Genomic DNA, 21,053 nt, shown 5'->3' with positions numbered 1-21,053 from the left:
CTTTAAAAAAGTGTTATAAATATTGTAAACATATAAATTATACATGCCAAACAAAAACTTCTCTTTTGGTAAAAGCTGCTTCCAATATACCATCCAAAGAGTACAATAAAATGATGATCAAGTATTCTTAGAGGGAAGCACTCCAGATTTTCTCATGGTATATCATTAATGTAAAGACATTTTCAAACGTGAGCAGCCTTTAAAAAAAAAAAACAGAAGTAAGCAGTAGAGAAATGGCATTGGTGTAAATTATGGTATCAACATGAACAAATGTTTTTTTGGACTCCAGAAAGTAATGTGTACATGCAAGCAGTTGGTTCAAAACCACTAAAAGCCTTGCCTAGAGAAAGTCCCTGAATGGTCATTCGTCACCAAATGTACCCATCATAGCTTCTACAGGATTCAAATCATAAAAGTATCAGGGATTTAAAAAGAAGCTTTCTGACTGTAAGAAGCATGAGAGAAACTGCGCTGACTTCTAGTCCTCTTAAAAGCATGCTAAGACAACTCCTGGAGAGAAAGGAAGCCTATGATTCTAAGCAATGTGGAAAGTTCTACACTGATTGCCCTGAAGGAACACTAAAGAGAAACCCTTTGAAAATATGTCATATGTTAGAGTCTTCAGTGCATCAAACTATATTCAAATCCTAGAAAGACATCACACTGGAGTTGATACATATGTATCTATACAATTTGGAAATGGTTTTACTTCTCACCATGATGATCAGATATATGAAAGCGTTCACACTGAAGAAAATTCCTCAGCATGCAAATACAGTGGGAAATTCTTAACTAATCACTCTTCATCTTGTAAATATGAAAGAGCAGAAATGGGGGGGGAATTATATACTTGGAAGCAATGTGGGAAAACTTTTAGCACAAAGGTAGTTATCAATATATGAAACAACTAATACTGGAGAGAAACACTACCTGTGCAAGCAACGTGGGAAAGTTTCAGTACACAATGTCATTGTAAAATACATGAAAGAATTCACACTAAAATATATGCAAGCGATGTGGGAAAGCTTTCAGCACATAAAGTAGTTGTCAAACACATGAAAGAATTCACACTGGGATGAAACCCTGTGCATGTAATCAAAGTGGGAAAGCTTTCAGCACAAAAGGATACAGGCAAAAACATAAAAATATTCACACTGGGGAGAAACTACATATGCAAGCAATGTGGAAATGCTGTCTGCAGGTCCAGCCATTGTAAAATACATGAAAGAATTTGTACCAGGGAGAAACTCTATGCCAAGCAATGTGTAAAATCTTTCAGGACACAGGGTTACTGTAAAACACATTAAAGACTTCACATGGGGGAGAAGTCTTGTGTATGTAATCAATATAGGAAAGCTTCCAACAGATACTGTGATTGTAAAAGTCATGAAAGCACTCACACTGGGGAAAAGCCCTATATATCCAAGAAATGTGGAAAAGTTTTCAGGACAAAGATTTATTGTAAAATATATGAAAGAATCCACACTGGAGAGAAACCCCATGTATGTAATCAATGTGAGAAAACTTTCAGCACAAAAAGTTATGAGCAAAAACATTTAAAAAAAAAAGAAAAAAAACCCCCTCACACTGGGGAGAAACCCTACCTATGCAAGCGAAGTAGAAAAGCCTTCAGCAGGTCCAGCCATTGTAAAATACATGAAAGAATTCAAGCCAAGGAGAAACCCTACAAATGCAAGCAATGTGAGAAAGCTTTCAGTGTACAAAGTAATTGTTAAACACTGCAATAAAATCCTACGTATCAATGTGGGAAACTTTTTTAACAGAGATATTGTCAAAAACATGAATGAATTCACATAGGTGAGAAACCCTGTGCATGCAAATTATGTGGGACAGCTTTCAGCACACAGAGTAGTTGTCAAATACATCAAAGGATTCACACTGTTGAGAAAAACTATATATAGCTAAATGACTTGGAAAAGCTTTTAACACATAGTAATTGTCAGATACATGAAAAACTACATTTGGCAGAAATTCAGTTTTTGTAAGCAATGTTAGAATGCAATTCTTGACACAGTGGAGATATCAATAACCTGAAAATAATCACACTAGGGAGAAGCAATATGGAGGAGTCTTCTGTTATTCCAGTAAGCATCACTGACATTAAAAAACTAAGACAGAAAATCACCTATGACCGTATAACATGCCTTGCACTGATATGAAGTAACTCATAATGGAGAGAAGCAGTTTTCTACAATTGATATTTTAAAAATCTTTCATTACACACAAGTATAATTACATATATGAAGAATTCATAGTCAACCAGAATCTGAATATAAATTATCAATGTGGGAAATGTTTTATTACTCTCAAGGCATTCTGCTACATGAGATAATTCACACGGGACAAGGCCATACATAAGGAATCAATGTGAAAAACATTTCAATTTTTTAATTTATTTTGAAATACTTTACAGAACTTACACTAAAGTCAACCCTATGTAGATAAGGTCAGAAAGAATTTTATGATTGCATTCATCTGAAAAAAAATACAGAAACTCTCAGTGAGAGTTAATAAAAATGCGGTCTATGAGAACTCTTCATTTTTACATGATCTTTCATGAAGCTCAACAAGCTCTTTAAGGAGAACTCACACAACAGGAGAACCCACAGCACCCATGAGAATCAACAACACACTTCTCTCCACCTTTCCTTTTTATTTGGCAGTAATCCTCAGGTGAGCCATCCACATTCAGCACAACACTAATCAGTTCAGCTGTATTACAAATTGACCACCAGTTGTCAACCTACCACAGCATGAACATACTCCTTTATCTCTCAAGTACAAGCATGAACACATCAAAAGGAAGTATGAATGACAATGCTTTTCATTTTCAACCAGAAAATCAGAAAATAAAATGTACATTTTTTACAATCGAGGTAAAAGAGATGTCATGCTTCTGGGTGTCACTAACGGGGCCAGGGGCTACAGGTTGTTTCTTCTTTAGGCACCACTTGCATGTTATCTGCCTATGGATCTTTAAGCCCCTCTACAAAGCTCCTCCTGAGGCCAAAGCTGCTCAAAGCGTTCTCCTTTTAATGCTGTTTTCTTTCACTGAATAGACTGTTTTTTCTCTATTTATTAAATTTCTCATGGAGAGCAATTCAATGTTATTAAATACTTTGGTTATATAATGATCTTTGGTTATATAATAAGCAGCCCATTTGTGTTGATTCAGAGATAGACACCTGACTCAATGCTGGAGGGCTCCACAGGAGACAGCAGTCATTGGCAAGGGTCTATTTCTTGTTCCTTTCCTAAGGTAAGTTTCAAATAACTATCAGTTTTATTCCATAATAAAAAAATCAGCTGACAGCAGATGATAAAGTCAAGTTATATTCTCAATCAAAGATATCTGTAATAGTTACGATCTGACACAAGTTACAGAAGAATATTCAAGTATCTTCTCATTCCATAGACAGTATTCTTATAGAAAGTAGTTAAGAGGAAGCCTGTGAGATGGCTCTTTCACTACCAGTAGAAAAAAGGTAGAAAGAAGAAGGTAGAATAGGCATGATCAAAATGTGGTGTCTTCTATTTGAAAATATCACATTGACACATTAATTTGTACAATCAATGTATGTTCATAATTTTAAGAATAAATAATACTACTCATAAATGAAAAATAATTTGGGAAATTACACCAAATTTATTTACATATTCACATTTTGGCTCAAGAATTTCTTAAAAGACAATCTTACAGATATACTTGTTCCTATAAGGATGGAAAATATAGATTATGGTGTCGTTGTAATGAGAAACAAATATCTAGTAAAAATGATACTTTGCTTGTTATTTTAAAATATTCCTAGATATCTATATACCACAAGGTTTTTTATTAAAACTGTAGGAGCAGCAAGTGTGACCTGTATTACTACAAGATGATATCATCTAGGTTCTACCTATAATTAACAACAAATGCTGTAAGGACCACTATTTTAAAATGGAATATAATATTTAATTTTATTGTGATTACTTTGTTGGCCTCTTTAGAAATAAAAAGTAACTAAATATTAATTCCTCTTTATAGTGAAACTATATAACTAAATATATAATAAACAATTTCATCTTTCTAGATTTGCTGAGTTGTAAATAATTGAAGCGCATTACTAAACAAATTAAAGAAATATTAACATCTAACATGCCTTGTTTTAAGGCATCATTTGGTAAGATCTGTATAGTATCCAATATCATCAGTTGTTCTGGTTTTGAATTAAGTATTTGTTTTTTACTTTTCTTAAATTCAGATAAAATACATAATTCTATTGACAAGATTTTATACTGAGCCACTTTTACAATTTTGTCATACTATTTTAATGAATTCACATATTCATAATAACAAATATTACAACAAATAAAAAGACTTCCATTGCATTATTTAGAATCACTCTTATATTTCCCCTCTCCTTATATGTTTGGAAGCTTCACTAGAAAGTCAGGCAGAATGCTATTTAATCATGTTTGTTTATACCATGTCCAGACAGATTTTAAGCACATAATTAATACTACTATGTCATTGTCACACCCTAATATTTTTAGAAGTTAATGTTTTTCACACAACTATGGTAAACTATTAATCTTAGTGTCACAACTTTCCTTTGACAGCCTTTTCCTAATGCACAGCATGGAGAACAAAACAAAACAAGCTCTTCCTGAAAAGGCCATTAGTCACTGATTCAAAAAAAGGAATGTAAATCCTGGGAAAGCAATTAGGAATGTCACTGGAAAGCCACAACACTAAGAGATGTCTGAGCATAAGTACAAAGTATCTGGTGAATAAAGAAACATTTTATGTCTAGAGCCAAAGCATGGTTACGATTTACAAGGAGTTCAGCTTCTCCAAATAAGTCAAGTTATGTTTCCCTCTAAACTTTGTAACTGAGAAATTTTAAATCAAATCTAGAATCATGAACAAAAAAATCCTTAAAAATAAAGAAGCACAGGATTAAAATTGAAACTCAAAGGAGTGGGAGAGAAGTAACAGAAGTCATAAACACTCATCATTAGAACATACACACATGGTTTAGATGGTATAATTATGTATATATTTTTACCAAAAAATCAGATAAACTGCACCAGATTTGCTTAAAGAAAGCCTAAACATTCTTCAAATTTGTTGAAAGAGATTAACTTCAAATTCAAAAACCCCAGAAGATCTTCTGTGGAATCACCTTGGCAAATTTTATATCAAATATGATCAGAACTAAGATGATAAAAATGGTAACAAAGAATACTGTAAGCAATCAGATACAGGCAATACTGATTTCTAAATGTAAGAAGATTTCACGTAAGAAATCCTGAAAGTATTTGGATATAGCAGCATGCACCTATAATCATCTCACTCTGTGAAGCTAAGGCTGGAGGATTTAAGTTTAAATTCACCCTGGGCAATTTTGTTACATATTGACAGTCTGTCTTAAAATAAAAAACAAAATCATACTAGGATATAGCTCAGTGCTTATAACCTCAGCTTAATCCCTGCTATAGTGAGAGAGAGAAGGAAGGAACAAAGGACGGAAGGCAGGAAGGCAGGAAGGAAAAAAAGAGAAAGAAAGAAAGAGAGAAAGAAAAAAAAAAGACAGACAGACAGACTGTGGATCTGAGTGCAAGATTAAGGGTGGGGGATTCAGCTCAGTGGCATAAGCTCCTGCCTGGCAAGCTCAAGGTTGTGAGTTCCATCCTGGGTATCAAAAAAAAAAAAATTCCACAATTATTAGTCACATTAAATCTCACTCTGACTGGTGATTCACATGGACATTTTGAGTCTATAGAACACAATGTCAGTTCATACACAGAGTCTATAAACCCCTGAAATGTCTAATATTGTCCTTTCCCCTACTAGTCATCCAGCTTTGGAAGTGACTGAAGGTACCTTAGAGAAGAGCGGGAGAGAGATTATCACTGTAAATCTTTGGCAGTATGGCAACATTCCTTATGAGGTCTACATGTTAGAAGGGATAAGGAACCATAATTATATGTTAGAACTACATTTTTACTCCTAAAGATATCAAGGAAGGTGTTGGCATTCCTCAGAAATTTCATCCTATAGGTAATAAAATTTACTAGTCAATGCCAAGGATTCCTGAGTCTCACAACTCAGAGTATTCCCTATTACTGTAATGATGGCCACCTGGTCTTTGGAGACTAATGCTAGCATATGGCATGTGTGATTTTACAATCAGGTGATTTCTGTTGTACTTAGGGATTTCAGCAAAATAGTAACAGTTCATGATTCACTGTTTGACTCACAGAAAAGCTCTACTAGAATTTGTACAAGACACTCAGGTACTCACATGAATTTCTTTAACACATGAAATAGAGAAAATGAATAGAAACTTACAAGACAATAAAACTGGACCCTTCTTAAATCATACAAAACACTCAGTTCAAAATGGATGAAAGATTTAAATGTAAGGCTGAAATTGTAGAACATATCAAATATAATATGGGAAACATTTCTTTACCTCAAAAGCAGAAAAACATGGAAAAAATTACCAATTGGGACAACACCAAACTAATGCACTCATAGAAAACAATCAATACAATAAAAGGCAATCCATGGAATCAGAGAAATATTTTCACACTATGTGCAACACATTTAGTATCAAAAATATAGAGAAACTTGATATCTTATGAACCCAAAGACCTGCCAAAATTCCTGGAAATACCAGTTTCCAGATAAGACATACATAGAATGAATATGCACATGAACAAAGTTCAACATAACTGATCCTAAGGGAAATGGAAACTGAAACCACGGTAAAACTTCACCTTATACTTACTAGGATGACTATAATCCAACAGACAAACAATAACAAATATTAGCAAGGGCACAGAGAAAAAAATAAATTACTTGAATAATAGTAAAGCACGCTTTGGACATTTTACACTGTTGGTGAAAATATAAAATGATATAGTAGTTATAGAAAACTGTGAAGTTCTCAAAAAAGTAAAAATGCAGCTAAAACAATCTTAATTACAAAAAATAAAGCAAGATATGTTGCACTACCTGAATTCAAAATATACTATAAAACTATAATGAGACAGGCATAGTGGCACACGCCTGTAATCCCAGCACTTGGAAGGCTGAGACAAGAGGATTATTGCAAATTTGAGTCCAGCCTGAACTGCATAGTGAGACCCTGTCTCAAAAACACAAAACAACAAAACCAAAGCTATAATAAACAAAATATGACTATTGACATAAAAATAGACATATACCGTAACAGAACAATTAAGTAGTAAACCCACACATGTACCCTCCATAGATTTTATACAAAGTTAATAAGGCATTAAAGGAAAAAAAAGGTTTTTTTAATAATAAATGGTGCTGGAAGAGCAATTGAAAAGGGATTAAACACATATAAGACCCAGATTCTATGAAACTAGTAGAAAAAAGCACAGAACAGATCCTTTAAGATGCTAGAATTGGAAGAAACTTTTGAATATGACACCACAATGACAGGAAACACAAGCAAATATAGACAAACTGAATTTTACTAAACAGATAAACTACTGTACAACAAGGGAAACAATCACAGGGATCAAGAGACAACTTAAAGAACATTTCAGGCAGCTTACTCGGGACCCCTTTGTCTCTCTCTCAGACAGAAGCTTCCTATCAATAAATATTTCTGCTCTTAACCTCTGTTGTTCCTAAAATTCATTCTTTGATTTTACAGAACACAAACTCATTCCAGACATATAGGTTAGGTGATTCGTTCCCCTATATCATTTGGAGGCCTTCCACTGAGATCATCGAACAGAGGACCAACTTGGGAAGGACCATATACCATGATCTTGTCAACCCCTTTTACTATCAAGACAGTAGGCCTGGACTCTTGGATATGTCACACCAGACTCAAGCCCTGGAAACCAGAGACTGTAACTGAAAGTGAACAACCATCTACATATTCCTGTGAGCAGATAGTAGAAGACTTACAGTTCCTGCTCAAGAAAAAAAAAGTCTTCAGGCAAGTAATATTACTATTAGTCCTTTTGCTCTTCCCTTCACCACTTAAAGGAGAAGACAATTCCTTTCTAAGGTGGGCACAGGAATATGCAGAACCATTACAACAAACTTCCTGCTGGATATGTGGCCTACTCCCCTTGTCTAATACATCAGGACTTCCTTTGTGAGTATCTCCACTTCAAGGAGATGACTGGAATAAATTACAAGACTATATTATGAGATATGAGAAAGTTCAGTAACTCAAAACTTAGCCCACCATTACAAAGTAATAGAATGGCCTATAAAGTATACTCTTAATGATCTAGGACACAATCGAACCTTTTCCAACAAGGCTACTGAAGCCTCTCTACAAACACTAGTGAGACCCTTATTAAACAAAAGTAAGGGTCCTATCTTGAGGGTCAACAACTATAGATATAAAGATGACTATTTTCAAATATGGCATGAGTATCTATGGTTAACCCCACTATAGGATATCTCAATAGAAAGGCCCCCTTATGTTGGGAACAGAGAAATCATTCCTATTCTCATTGTCCTAACTCCACTAAGTACTTGGGATGGACACCCCTTGAACAATGTATACACATAACAACTTTACAGGCTAATGACCAGTTTGTAACATACTGGTTTAATCACCCTATAATTAGATGGGGAGCTCCCAATGGCACTCATTGGTCTCGTGGAACCAATCTGTGGCCCTGGCTGCCCCCTGAACAGACAGGAAGATGCACATTAGGATTTGCACAGTTACAAGGCAGGAGTGTCAAAAGTATCAACAAAACTGCAAATTTACCCCACCTACAACACTAATGGTCCAAAAGCATGTTTTACTGGTACGACATTTGGCCTCTATCTTTAACCCTTCTCTAGGATTAAGAAGATGTCATGCGACATATTGAGGCCTTAAATAACAATACTCAGCACGCCCTAAATGACACTGCTCCCAGTCACTCTCTGCTAAATGAAGAAGTAAAAATTAATGAGACAAGTTGTTCTCCAAAATCAGATGGCATTAGACAATCTAACAGCGGCACAGTGCAACTGTACAATTGTAAAAACTGAATGCTGTGTATATTCCTGATCATTCTGCTAATATTTCAATCCCCATTCAAGGTATTAGATGACAAATTAATGACATGTCAGATTTTAAAACTCCCTGGACCTTATTCTTTTCTTTCTTTTAGGAACAATTACTAGCTCCTCATGGTGGAAATCTTTGTTAACTATACTCAGAATTATCCTATTGATTATATTACTTGGGCCATGTATGCTTGTTTCTTTGGCTTTGTCTCCTCCACACTTAAAGCTGTATAGCCACCCAAGGTGAAACTGCTTGGTGTCTATCAGGGGCCTTTAGACAGACCCTCTGTAGAATATCTCTGACGGCCAGTCAACAACTATGCCCCCTTTTCAGCCTGAAGAAACCAGATCAGTCATCCCCCATTTCTCCCTCAGGGCAGTTCAGGATACTTCTTCAGAGTGGGGAAGGTTACAGGTAGCTGAGCTAGTTAGAAATATCTAGGCAGACAGGTCTAGGCTCTCAAAGAAGCTGGCACGCAAGACCAGATGTCTGGTGACTTGGAGGAGACACACACCTCTTGCTTTGGGTGAGGCAAAACAAATGCAACCACACCCTTAAGTATAATCCTTAGGAATTAAGTCTGGATCACCTTGAGAAGCCAGGAGTCACCATCCCAACCCCCTATAGGAAGAGTCACTGATCCATAAAGAATGCTTGCTTTGCTACATGACTCACTTCCTCATTTGTCCCTGATTTGGTGGATTTTACTTGAGCAACTAAACTTACTGACCACAGCTCTGTTTTACCTCATTCCTATCTGTCTTGTGAGTTCCCAGTTTTCCCCAACTTTAGACTAGTCTTACCTCATAATTTTATTCTATAAAAATCCCTACAAAAGACAGAGTCCCTTGCAACCCACCTGGGACCCCTTCTGTTTCTCTCTCAGACGAAGCTTTCTTGCTCTCAATAAATATTTCTGCTCTTAAAAAAAAAGAACATTTCAAAATATTTGCCTGATGAGAGTTAAAAGTGCAGTATACACAAAAGGAAGACAAAAATTCAGTAGCAAAGCTTAGTTGTTATCAGTAGAGAGCTTGTTAGATCCCACCCTTCAAAGCCTCAACAGTACAATCCTGAACACTTTCAATTGAGAACAGAGACTGTAGGGGCTGGGATTTAGCTCAGTGGCATAAGCGCCTGCCTTGAAAGCAGGCAGTCGTGAGTTTGATCCCAGGTACCGATAAAAAGGAAGAAGAGAACAGAGACTGTGGTTCATAAATTAAGAATAGCTGCCTAGGAAAATGATTCCTTAGGGTTCTGCTCACCATGCTCAATCATTCAAGCACTCAGAGACCCTGCATTCATGATTAAAAGGAGTCTATCTAACTGCTCATGCTGGTGGCAGAATTAGGCATTATCCATGTGGTGTTGGTTCAACAAGCATGAAGAATGCAGAGCTTGTGAGATCAGAGACACTGCCACACAGATTTTGAGGTCAGGAATTATGCTCTTGAGAAGTCACTGTGAGCGTGAAGCCAAAAGTGCAGTGGAGACCTTGTGAAGTTAAAGTTGCCATGAATGTAGAACTTCTGTAAAGAAGGATGCAAGCAGTGAGCTGAGTCAACCTAAGAGAAAGACGAGGGTTCTAAATGGCAATGGGCAGGTTCACCTTAAAAGCTCCCAATTTACCACCACTTGTTCTAGTAGTGGAACTACCACATTTAATGTTTGTCATGCTTGGTTTTTTTCTTGCTTTAGTATGATTCGGGGTATTTTAGAATACTGCCAGTTATTCACATTCATAGGCAATTTATAAGATAATCTAACCACAAGAGGAAAGTGTTAATTTATTTACAGGTGTATCTTTATGAACTGATTGTGCCTTACCATTCAATAAATGACCCATTCTCTCCTTCCAAAAATTCTAACCATAAAACCTGAAAAAAATGTTAAAATAACAACAGACATACTGTCCTTAAGTTAGAACCTAAAATAAAATGTAATTTTACAACTGGGCATGATGATGCACATCTGTAATCCCAGCACTTGGGAGGCTGAGGCATGAGAATCACTGTGAATTTGAGGCCAGCCTGGGTTATGAAGTGAGTTCACGGCCAGCCTGAAGGAATATATATATATATATATATATAATTTTACATCTACAGATTTATATGGAAGGCTGAGTCAATTAATAAAGAGGTGGCATATGTCTGTAGTCCTAGCACTTGGGAAGTGGAGGCAGGATTGACAGGAGTTCTAGGCCAGCCTGGACTATATATAGAGACTCTGCCTTGAAAAAATAGACAGACAGATAGACAGACAGACAGATAGATAGTCTTTACAGCACAAAGTCAAATAATTTATGTAGATACTTTGCACTCCAGAAGTTGAATTTTAACTCTTTACTGTCTTGAGAGTAACACCTTGTGGCTTCTTTTCAAAGAGCAGTGTACAGAAAAGACAAAAACCTACAAATTTTATGGAAAAGGAAAACCTAGCAGACACTCCTTAAGCAAAATAATAAATTTCAGATCATCAGTATAAATCATGTAATACCATTCAACATGAAGTCTCCATTCTCATGAACTGAACTGATCATAATTATCTTACAACGACTCCATCTCCAAATATCACATTTTGTAGGCCAGGATTTCAGCAAATGAGAAAAAAATTGTCTGCAACAGTTGTGGTGGGAAGTGTGCTTCCCCTCTGTAGTAATGCCTCCCCAACCTCGCTGGATCAGCTTAACCCTAAAGAATATAATATAGACGCTAAATTGATATATTTACAAAATGGTGATCCTCAAAACCATTAAGACCACAAATACAACAACAGCATCTGGATCACCAAAACTATTTAGTCCATAAGTCTTTGTTCAGTCAATTACATACCATGAAAAGTGATTGGCATAGCTTACATTAAGAAAGTACTGGGCTATAACTTCTCATGAAATTTTAGTCAAATGGTGGATGTAGAAGGGTTTCTTAAAAGTGCTCTTTTATAAACACACAGACACACTGCAGCTTTGAAAAGTCTTCTCATAACATATTTTCTCATTTTCCAATAGTCAATCTGTCCTTCTCTAATAAAATCCATTACTTTTTCACCAATTGCTCTTCATTGTATTTTCGGCACAAATCTCACATCTTGACAGTGGAAATTAACCTGTAAAATGGCACTACAAGTAAAAATAGTCTCTTGCAATGACATTGCTGTTTCTGAGCCCAGTTTCAGAGCCCAGTATCTGTGGCTCTGTTCACAAAGCATAGACTTGCTCTAGTTAAAGGAACTGCTTCGTAAGACCCTAGTCTATGAGTATGAGACAACATTGAGCTTATGCATCTTATTATCTTTTTAACAGACCAACTCTTTTATTCTTGACCATTTGTTTTATTCTTTAGTCTACCCTTGACCTTGCATTCCTCCATGTTCAGTCTCCCAAGTGACTGGGATTACAGGGATGCTCTACCATACCCAGTCAAGTTTTGACATTCTTTGGTATGCCTGATTTGCTGTATGAGTACGGCTTTGAACTGAGTTTTTTACTTGAGATTTAAATTTCCAAGATTTCTTAGTGGCTTGTAGTTAGAATCTCTGTCTCTTTATTGAATTGTCTTTCAAATGCTCTGTTGCTTTTCTTGATTCACTCAGCAATTTATTTGTATCCTGTGTGAATTCACCAATTATTTTAAAAATAAAAACTTTGAATTATTTAATTGTATTGAATTACTAATTATTAATTAATTTTTGAGGGAATAGCAATGCCTTGGCTTTTCAAATTGGTTATGTCTCTATGTTGAGATTTATGCATATAAGGCTGAAACTTGCTTCTACTTCTATGTGAGGGATTGCTCAGTAATCATTTGCTTTGACTCTCTGATCTCTGTGTCCCTAGAGGATGGTCTGTGTCCTTCATAGCACCACAGGAGGCTGACACACCTCACCCATACATATGAGGTCAAAATAATAAGCTTCTTGAATGCATCATCCAAAGTGGATTGTCTTGGCCAGGACATACAGTTTCAACCTCATCACTAAGCATAAGCCAATTCAAATATCTCTTCCAATTAGCTTGTTAGCTCATCTTCGCGACTAATGCAGAGTTACTCCTTCATAAACTATTTTGTGCATTTAATAGCAGACACAATAGTAGGTATGATAGACAGTTTCACTCAGGCACTCTCACTATGCAGGGGAGGAAGGAAGCAGATACACATACAACAGTCTGGTAAGTTCAGGGAAGGTATAGAGTACAAAATTCTAAGCTCATTTGTGAGAGCTGGGAATTGGTTATGAATGAAGGATGGTGAATTGACAACGTATCAGCCTGTCAATGTTATGCACATTCTTCTCACAAGGTAAGTGCCCATATTACATTTATTTGGGGGAGTTGAAAATACTTTAACCCTAAATTTGATAGGAAGGAAAGGTTAACAAATATTATTTTGAAGAAGGGAAACAGGGAGTACAGTTGTTTCCAAAGTTCATTTTGATGAGAAAACTTAACAAATTAAACAGAAATCATCTACAAAGTGGCTATACATATTGTAGTGAGAAATATTACAGTGCTCCAAGCCATCATTGTTAAGTCCCAGGACTACCCTATGGAAAAAGTTCAAACCAGACTGCAAGTCAGTTCTTCCCTGTCCCCTCCTCTTTTGGGTCCTTACAAGGCAGGTGTTTTTAATTGAGAATTATCAACAGATTTGATAAACTTCAAAAGGTGCAGTCAGTAATGAGTCTGTAGTTGGGGTCCACAGACACTTCTGATTTTTTTTAAGGGAAGTATTCTCAGGAAGAAGACAGTAAAAAAAACAAGATAAATGGGAAGAAAATAAAATCAGCTTCAGTAAGATCCCACCCATATGAATAACTGAGAAAACACAACTAACCATGGAGTTAGTACTACTAAAAAGAAGGGTACTGGACTTTCATACTCCTTTACCTAATTAAAGTGTATGTTACTTATGACCAAGGGCTACTCATAGGTCAGAGAGGGATAATCCAAATGACCTCTCCTAGGAAGCTCCATTTGGTCAAGTAAAATTCTTTGGAGAAGTTACATTTTTTCTTTACCTCACTACTCACCTGAGGGATTAGGATATATGAGATGGTATAGAGGATCTCAGTAGACTATGAATAAATTTCTATGACAGGGACATTATTTACTGTATATTAATTGCCAAAAACAGTACCCAAGATCACACTCAATACCATGGTTTAAAAATTTGAGGTTCTAGCCAGGTGTGATATGCACACCTGTAATCCCAGCAGTTAAGAGGTTGAGGCAACAGGATCATCATAAGTTTGAGGCTGGCCTGGGCTACATAGTGAGTTCAAAGCTAATCTGAACTACATGGCAAGACTTCATCTCAAAAAAAAAAATTGAGGTTGCCCTCTTGTATCTGTTTTCTCAGAATAAAATGGTGCTACAAATTCTTACAGATGTCCAATGCTAAGATCTTTTGGGAAAGGCAGGTGGATGAAATAGCTTAAAATTTATATCCATATATATGTACTTCAGAATTTGTTCTAGACTTTAAAATAGACAGAAAGCCCACAGATCTGAAATGTGTTGTCTTTACTTATTCATAGCTCTTAAAACGATTTTTCTAGTTGTATCACTGAGGTCATAAAATGATCTGAAATGATATCACCAACCAATCATCCTCTCCTGGGACTAGGAATCATAGGCAACACTCTTACATTTGAGATTTATCTCTATACTTTTGTCATAGATCCTGAAAAAAGACCCGTAGATTTCATTCTTATTCACTTGGTTTTCTCAAATGTAGTCAGGATTTCTGTTGGAAGGACTGGAATCATTTCAGCAGTTTATTTCAAAAACTTCTCAAGTTATGTAGGATTAGGACGATGACTTACCTGGGAAGGACAACCTGGATCTTTCTACCTGCACCACCTGTCTCTTCAGTGTGGTCCAGGCCATCACCATCAGTCTCAGGACAACCCAATGGAGAAAGTTCAAGCCACAGACCACAAGGCAGGTTCCTTTCCAGTATCCTCCTTTTTTACATGTTGTTTTTTTTTAAGTTCCAATTTACTATGTCACAGTAGTCAACAGCATGAATAGTTCTGGAATTGGAATGTATACTGGCCAGTGTTACATGCACATCCTGGCATAGTTAGGAGGCTTCTCCTTTCTCTCATGGTTCTTATAGATATCATCTTCCAGAGCCTCATGGGCTGGAACAGTGGGTACATGGCTTTTCATGTATATAAACATCACACGTATGTCTTCTATCTGTATAGTTCCAGGTTGCAAATTCCAGATTCAAATTCAGATTGCAAGTTTTAGATCACCAGCCCATGATTTCTACTGGCTCTTCTCACTTCATAAAAAGACAATTTTTATTTTTGTACTGCAAAAGTCACTTTTAACACCTTTTACTTTTCTTCTGCTGTCATTTAAAAGTTGTGATTCATCTTTTTTTAGATGACTTTATCTTGCTCTCTCCAACTACAATATAAATCTGGTAAATGTAAACCTGTGCTTAGCTTTTTCAGAACTTAATATCCAGCAACCACTCCAACACATGACAAACACTAAGCAGTTTTTATACTCTAAGTCAACAAACGTTTTCTGCAGAAGACCAAATAAGAAATGTCTTAGCATTTACATGCCACATGATTTCTCTCACCTCTATTTAATTGTGGAAAAACAGCCACAAACTACACATAAACAAATGAGTTCCCATAAAATTTTGTGTAAAAGCCAAAATTGGAGCCAATTTGTCTCATAGACCATCAACTGCTAACCTCTGCTCCCTGCTACAAAAAAATGCATGCATCAGATCCTCTCAGTTCTACCTCCGTCTACACATACTTCCAACTTTTCTGATTTGGTAATCATTAATACCTGCCTATCATCATGCAAGTCCTGAATCTATTCAACTCTAATAAGGATCTGCATTCATTTTTGTCCACCCTAAACTTTATGTTCAACCCAGGAGCAATGTTTTGGTTAAATTACAAAAATAAACATGTCACTCTTGTTCTTAAAACTATGACACAGTGGCTTCCCAATCACTTTATAAAATACACTGTGAGTTTACCATGACTTTCAGGGCTCTGCCCTTCTGTCCAACCTATTCATTCACTTCCTGCTTTCTTTTCTCTAAATTAGCTTTCCCTGTCTTTTCTCTCGTAACAGAACACACCAAGCTTTGCACTGCCTGAGGGTACATATAAAATACATGCACAAGAAAAATGTTCTCAAATCTCACTCACTCTCCTACTGGATAGCCAAACCCCTTGGTTAGCTACACAGAACTCTCTTTAGGTTCAAACATTTGTCTCTTTTCAGATATTTTCCTTGACCTCCTCAATTTGTCCTGATCCATAATCTCATATCACCCTGTCACTATTAATATAAAATCCTTCTTTTAGCTAGAAGGAAAGCTCCACAGGAGCAAGGGCTTTACTGTTTCCCTCATTTAGGGCCCAGGTGATTGAAGGCATCCCAATGAAAATGTGCCCCAAAATCAACAATGCTCATGAATGATTCAGTACAACAAATCAAACAAAGCATACACCCATACACACTGAAAGCTGATTTTTAACTTTCCTCCAGAGGTAATTTCTCCTCATGTTTCAGTGGGAATGAACTGTAACTCATTATTAAAAAGGACATGCCATTTCTGGTACTTTGAAAATATATATCATCACCCTTTTCATATATATATATATATATATATATATATATATTTTTTTTTTTTTTTTAAGGGGTGCCAGGAATCGAATTCAGGACCTCGCACTTGCCAGGCAGGCACTGTGCCTCTGAGTTAAATCCCCAGCACAAGTCCCATATGTTTTGAAGATCTGTGACTTACAAGTTTGGGGTGCGGCCCGGAGTGGCAAGAATTAAGTAGTCTTATTTTTCCTTGGTATTAACATTTGTGACCTGAGAAACAGCATTTTATTATGTTGCCTAACACCATAATAAAGAAAAAATGCAAAAATTGATGCCCATAGCCAAAGTAAAAGTTCATTTTTCATTAAAAAAAAAAATGAGAAAAAGGAACAGAAGCAAAGAGAAGCTAACAGCTTAATCTTATATGGATCGCAAATTGCCAGTCACAAAAAAAAAAGGAAGAAAAAAGTCAAGTGGATACAGATATAGCTGTATCAGATCATCTAGTTCATTCCTTCAATTTTAAAAATAAACTTGACAAAGTCACTCAAATCAACTCGTACATGTACACCCTATCCTAATTTTTAAGCTGCAAAGCTAGGTAATAATAAACACCACGTGGAATAAAACAGCAAACACTTATCCAGTCATCTCGCATAAGAGGCAAGGTAGGACCCCCCAAAGCGGTTTTTTGTTTTGTTTTGTTTTTTTCCCCCACACATCAGGGAGCACAGGCGAGGACTGAACTGGGGACCCTGGGTTGGACTTTGGTTGAGGCGTCCTTTCCCACAGGATGGCAGTGCTAACACACAAGACTAGGATACCGAGGCGCCCGGAGGCGAAGTCGAGCTGCACATGCCGCACCCCGGAACGAGAACAGCACCTCAGCTTAGGCCTAGGCAGTCCTTGGTTCCGACCCTCCCCTAAAACCTTCCCAGCGCTCCGCGCCCTCCTCAGAGATACCTCTCACCTACAGACCGCGACACACCCCCACCGCCAGGAGTCGCGCAGTCCCGCCCCCCGCGCGCACTTCCGCTGTCTGCCTCGGGGGCCGCTGGGAGCGGAAGCGGCTAGAACTCCGGCTCTCGGGACCGAAGGGCTCCTGTGGCAGCCGGGTAAACCCTGAACCCTTCCACGTCCAGTCTTTGAAAAGAAATTCTAGTTTCCCTCTCCAGGAACTAAAGTGACGGTGAGGTCCAAAACGGCCTGGAGGGTGCAGCCACAGAGAGCCTTAAGTCCAGTGGGCGGGCCTTATGACTGGCGAGTGGGGGAATAGGGTCTGTGTTTGTACCGTAAGGTGGGGGCGAGGCTCGCGGAATAGGCGGGGCTCCCTGACTAGTTGAAAACGGTGGGTGTCTTAATTTTCCCTCTCCCTCCTTCCCCTGTCCTTTATGCTTTGTTCCATTGCTTAATCAAATGCCCTATAAAAGCATACTATACCTAAGGTGGTTGTTTTCAATCTTTCTAATTTCTATTAAAAATACGACTGTACTTCATTCTACAGCTTCTGTCACTAGATGAGTTATGCACTCTGTTGAAAATAATCTTTTTTTAAATTCATGCATTAAATACGTGAATGTATACGTTAAATATATATATATATCCAGTTTTGGTACCAGGGTAATACTAATTTCTGGGCAAGAGTTTTCAGTTTTATGGAAGAGTTTAAGGAATACTGACGTTAGACCTTTACTGAAATTCTTGAAGCATTCTGCAGTGACTCTGTCAGGTCCTGGGCTTTTCTTGCTAGGGTTTTACTTTACTATAGCCACGACTTCATTGCAGTTACTGGTCTGTTCAGGTTTTTATATCTTCTTTCAGTTTTGATAATTTATGTGACTAGCAGTTTCTCCATTACTTCTAGGTTCTCCAATTTCTTGGAATACACATTTTTGAAATAGTTTCTTATAATCCTTAGAATTTCAGCAGTGTTCATTGTGAATTCACTTTTTTCATTCCTAACTGCATCGATAGGGGTCTTTCTTTACTTTTGGTAAGTTTTGAGAAGAGTTTATCAATCATGTTTCTCCTTTTAAAAAACCTACTCTGAGTCATTAATCCTATGTATAGTTTTACTTTTTCTAATTTTTATTTTTATTGGTTTATATTTGTAGTACATAATGATTACATTCTTTATTGGGACTGGTACATGTGCATAATAATTCTTAATTTTTTTCATTCACTTCTTTCCCCTCTCTAGTCCCCTCAGCTACCATGTATAGTTCCCTTCCCTTTCACAAAAGATTTATGCTTCCTATTATCCATCTTTCTTAAACATGCTTTTCAATTTTATTTAGTATTTCGGTTATCTTGTATAAGAGAAATCAATTAATATTTAAGCTTATGTATCTGATGTATTTCACGTAATAATATGGTCTCAAGGTGCATAAAAAATAGCTTAAAGTTATCCTTTATGGAATATAAATTTGCGTATGAATATAAATTTCCTTTATCCATTGATCTGTTGATATATAGGCCACTTTCAAGATTTAGCAATAATGATTTGTACTGTTACAAACATGGCTATGAATGTATCACTGTAATAGGATGTCTTTTTTTTTTTTTTGTCGGGAAAAAAACATATAAAGGGCTTAGCTGGGTTGTGTGAAATTTCTAGTTTTGGTGTTTGAGGTAATTCAATACTGATTTCCATAATGTTTGTACTAGTTTACATTCCCACCAAAAATGGAAAAGGGTTCCTTTCCTTCCATAGCCTCACCAGCATTTGTTATTTATTTCTTAATGATAATCACTATGCTAGTGAAAGTTGTCATATTGGTTATTGTTTTAATTTCCATTTCCAAGACATTGAACCTTTTTTCTTGAATTTACTTGTATCGGATAGGAGGGGGTCTTAAGTTTTTTTCAGTTCTTTGTATTTTGTAGGTATTTGACCTCTGAGAAATAGCTGACAAAAATTATCATTATGTAAATTGTCTCTTTAATCTCTTGGTCTTCTTTGCAGTACAGGAAGTTTTTATTCAGTATGAACCCACTTGTTGATTATTCATGCTACTTGTGCAATTGTGGTTTTCTTTTTAAAATCCTTGCTAACATCTGGGCATGGTAGCACATGCCTGTAATTCCAGCACTCAGGAGACTGAGGCAGGAGGAGTGCTATGAGTTTAAGGCCAACCTGGACTACATATTGAGTTCCAGGCCCGCTTGGACTACAAAGTGAGATCCTGTCTCAAAAAACAAAATAAAACAAAAAGGAAGTCCTTGCAAACAACTTCGTGTTCAAGAGTTTTGCCTATTTAATCTCACATTTTAAGTGTTTTCAATTTTAATATTTACGTCTGTAGTCCATTTTGATTTTAGTTTAGTACATGGTGAGAGATGTGAGTGTAGCTGCAATCTTCTGCCAGTTTCCCCATAATCATTTGCCGGGAGACTATCTTTCCTCCAGCATGCTTTTGCCTCTTTACCAAGTATAAAATAGCTGAATGGGGTTTCATCACCAGATGATAAAGTGACTGAACCCATGGGGTTGTTTTATTTCAGGAAAATGCTCATTAAACCGAAAGAAAGACTCTTCACACCAAAGAGATAAGAAATAAGAAGGCAGCATTTAATTTTCATACCAGCAGACTGCTGCAGGACAATCCCAAAGGCAACAACCCTAAATTTACAAAGAGCTTAGTTTATATAGCAGTTAGAAGTGGGAAATACAGAGCAAGTGACAAAACATTACATAGCTGGTTACCTGCGGTTGAGTCATATGTTGACAGTAAGTTTGGAACAAAGAAATTGTTTATCATAATACAGAAACATTCAGGGAACAAAGAGAGAGGGTCCTTTTAGGGTGAGCATAGTATAGAAACATTCTGGGAATATGGGTAGAGGGATCTTTCAGGGTAAGCTAGTTAAAGTTGTCTTTGATTAGCCCAGGGTGCCTTAAGACAGTTGCTCTGACTGAGTGCTTATCATGGGTATTAAGCTAGGCTTTAGACATTTTCATTGGGATTGTTTTAAATCTGATGCTGTGTTTGATCTCTTTTTTTCACAGGGCTATAGTTTTCATTCTAGAGGTCTTCTACTTTTTGGGTTAGATTAGCTCCCAAATATTTAATTTTTCTTAATGCTAATGTGAATGGTTATTTCCTAATTTATTAATCAGTTCACTATTGGTATACAGAACCACTATTACATTTTGTGTCCTGCTGTACTTCTGAATTTGGTTATTAATTGCAAGAGTCTTTTTTTTTTTTTTTTTTGAATTTTGGGATTTTCTATGTAGACAATCTTGTCTATGGCCATATCACCCTGAACACACCTGATCTTGTCTATGTAAACAATCTTGTCATCTATAAATACTGATAATTTTACTTCTTCCTTTCCTATAATTGTCCCTTTTATTTATTTATTTTTTCTCCTTCCTAATTGCTTTG

The 21,053-nt window shown here is 36.6% G+C and overlaps 1 protein-coding gene and 2 pseudogenes across 9 annotated transcripts in view; all 3 read left to right on the top strand.

Annotated features, from left to right (window-relative positions):
- Nucleotides 1-2,774: 2,774 nt before the first annotated feature.
- Cavporv1r-ps605 (vomeronasal 1 receptor cavPorV1R-ps605 pseudogene) lies at nt 2,775-3,202 on the top strand (annotated as a pseudogene).
- Nucleotides 3,203-14,658: 11,456 nt separating this feature from the next.
- Cavporv1r-ps604 (vomeronasal 1 receptor cavPorV1R-ps604 pseudogene) lies at nt 14,659-15,327 on the top strand (annotated as a pseudogene).
- A 2,360-nt stretch (nt 15,328-17,687) lies between these two features.
- The window catches only part of LOC100717288 (zinc finger protein OZF-like), a 74,534-nt gene continuing 71,168 nt past the window's right edge, over nt 17,688-21,053 (top strand). For 2 of the 9 annotated variants that reach the window (XM_063260190.1, XM_063260187.1), the window contains exon 1: nt 17,708-18,010. The gene's annotated coding sequence lies outside the window, so the exon portion shown is untranslated. Of the gene's footprint in view, nt 18,011-21,053 lie in introns of all 9 variants that reach the window. The other 7 variants (XM_063260191.1, XM_063260192.1, XM_063260188.1 and 4 more) reach the window with 6 other exon arrangements.

This window comes from Cavia porcellus, unplaced genomic scaffold, assembly GCF_034190915.1.
Source record: "Cavia porcellus strain 051 isolate PalLab524CR breed Dunkin Hartley unplaced genomic scaffold, mCavPor4.1 scaffold_13, whole genome shotgun sequence".
In the NCBI taxonomy this organism is placed as follows: domain Eukaryota; kingdom Metazoa; phylum Chordata; class Mammalia; order Rodentia; family Caviidae; genus Cavia; species Cavia porcellus.
The sequence above is the reverse complement of the archived record's forward strand: the minus strand, read 5'-3'. Positions and strand labels throughout refer to the sequence as shown.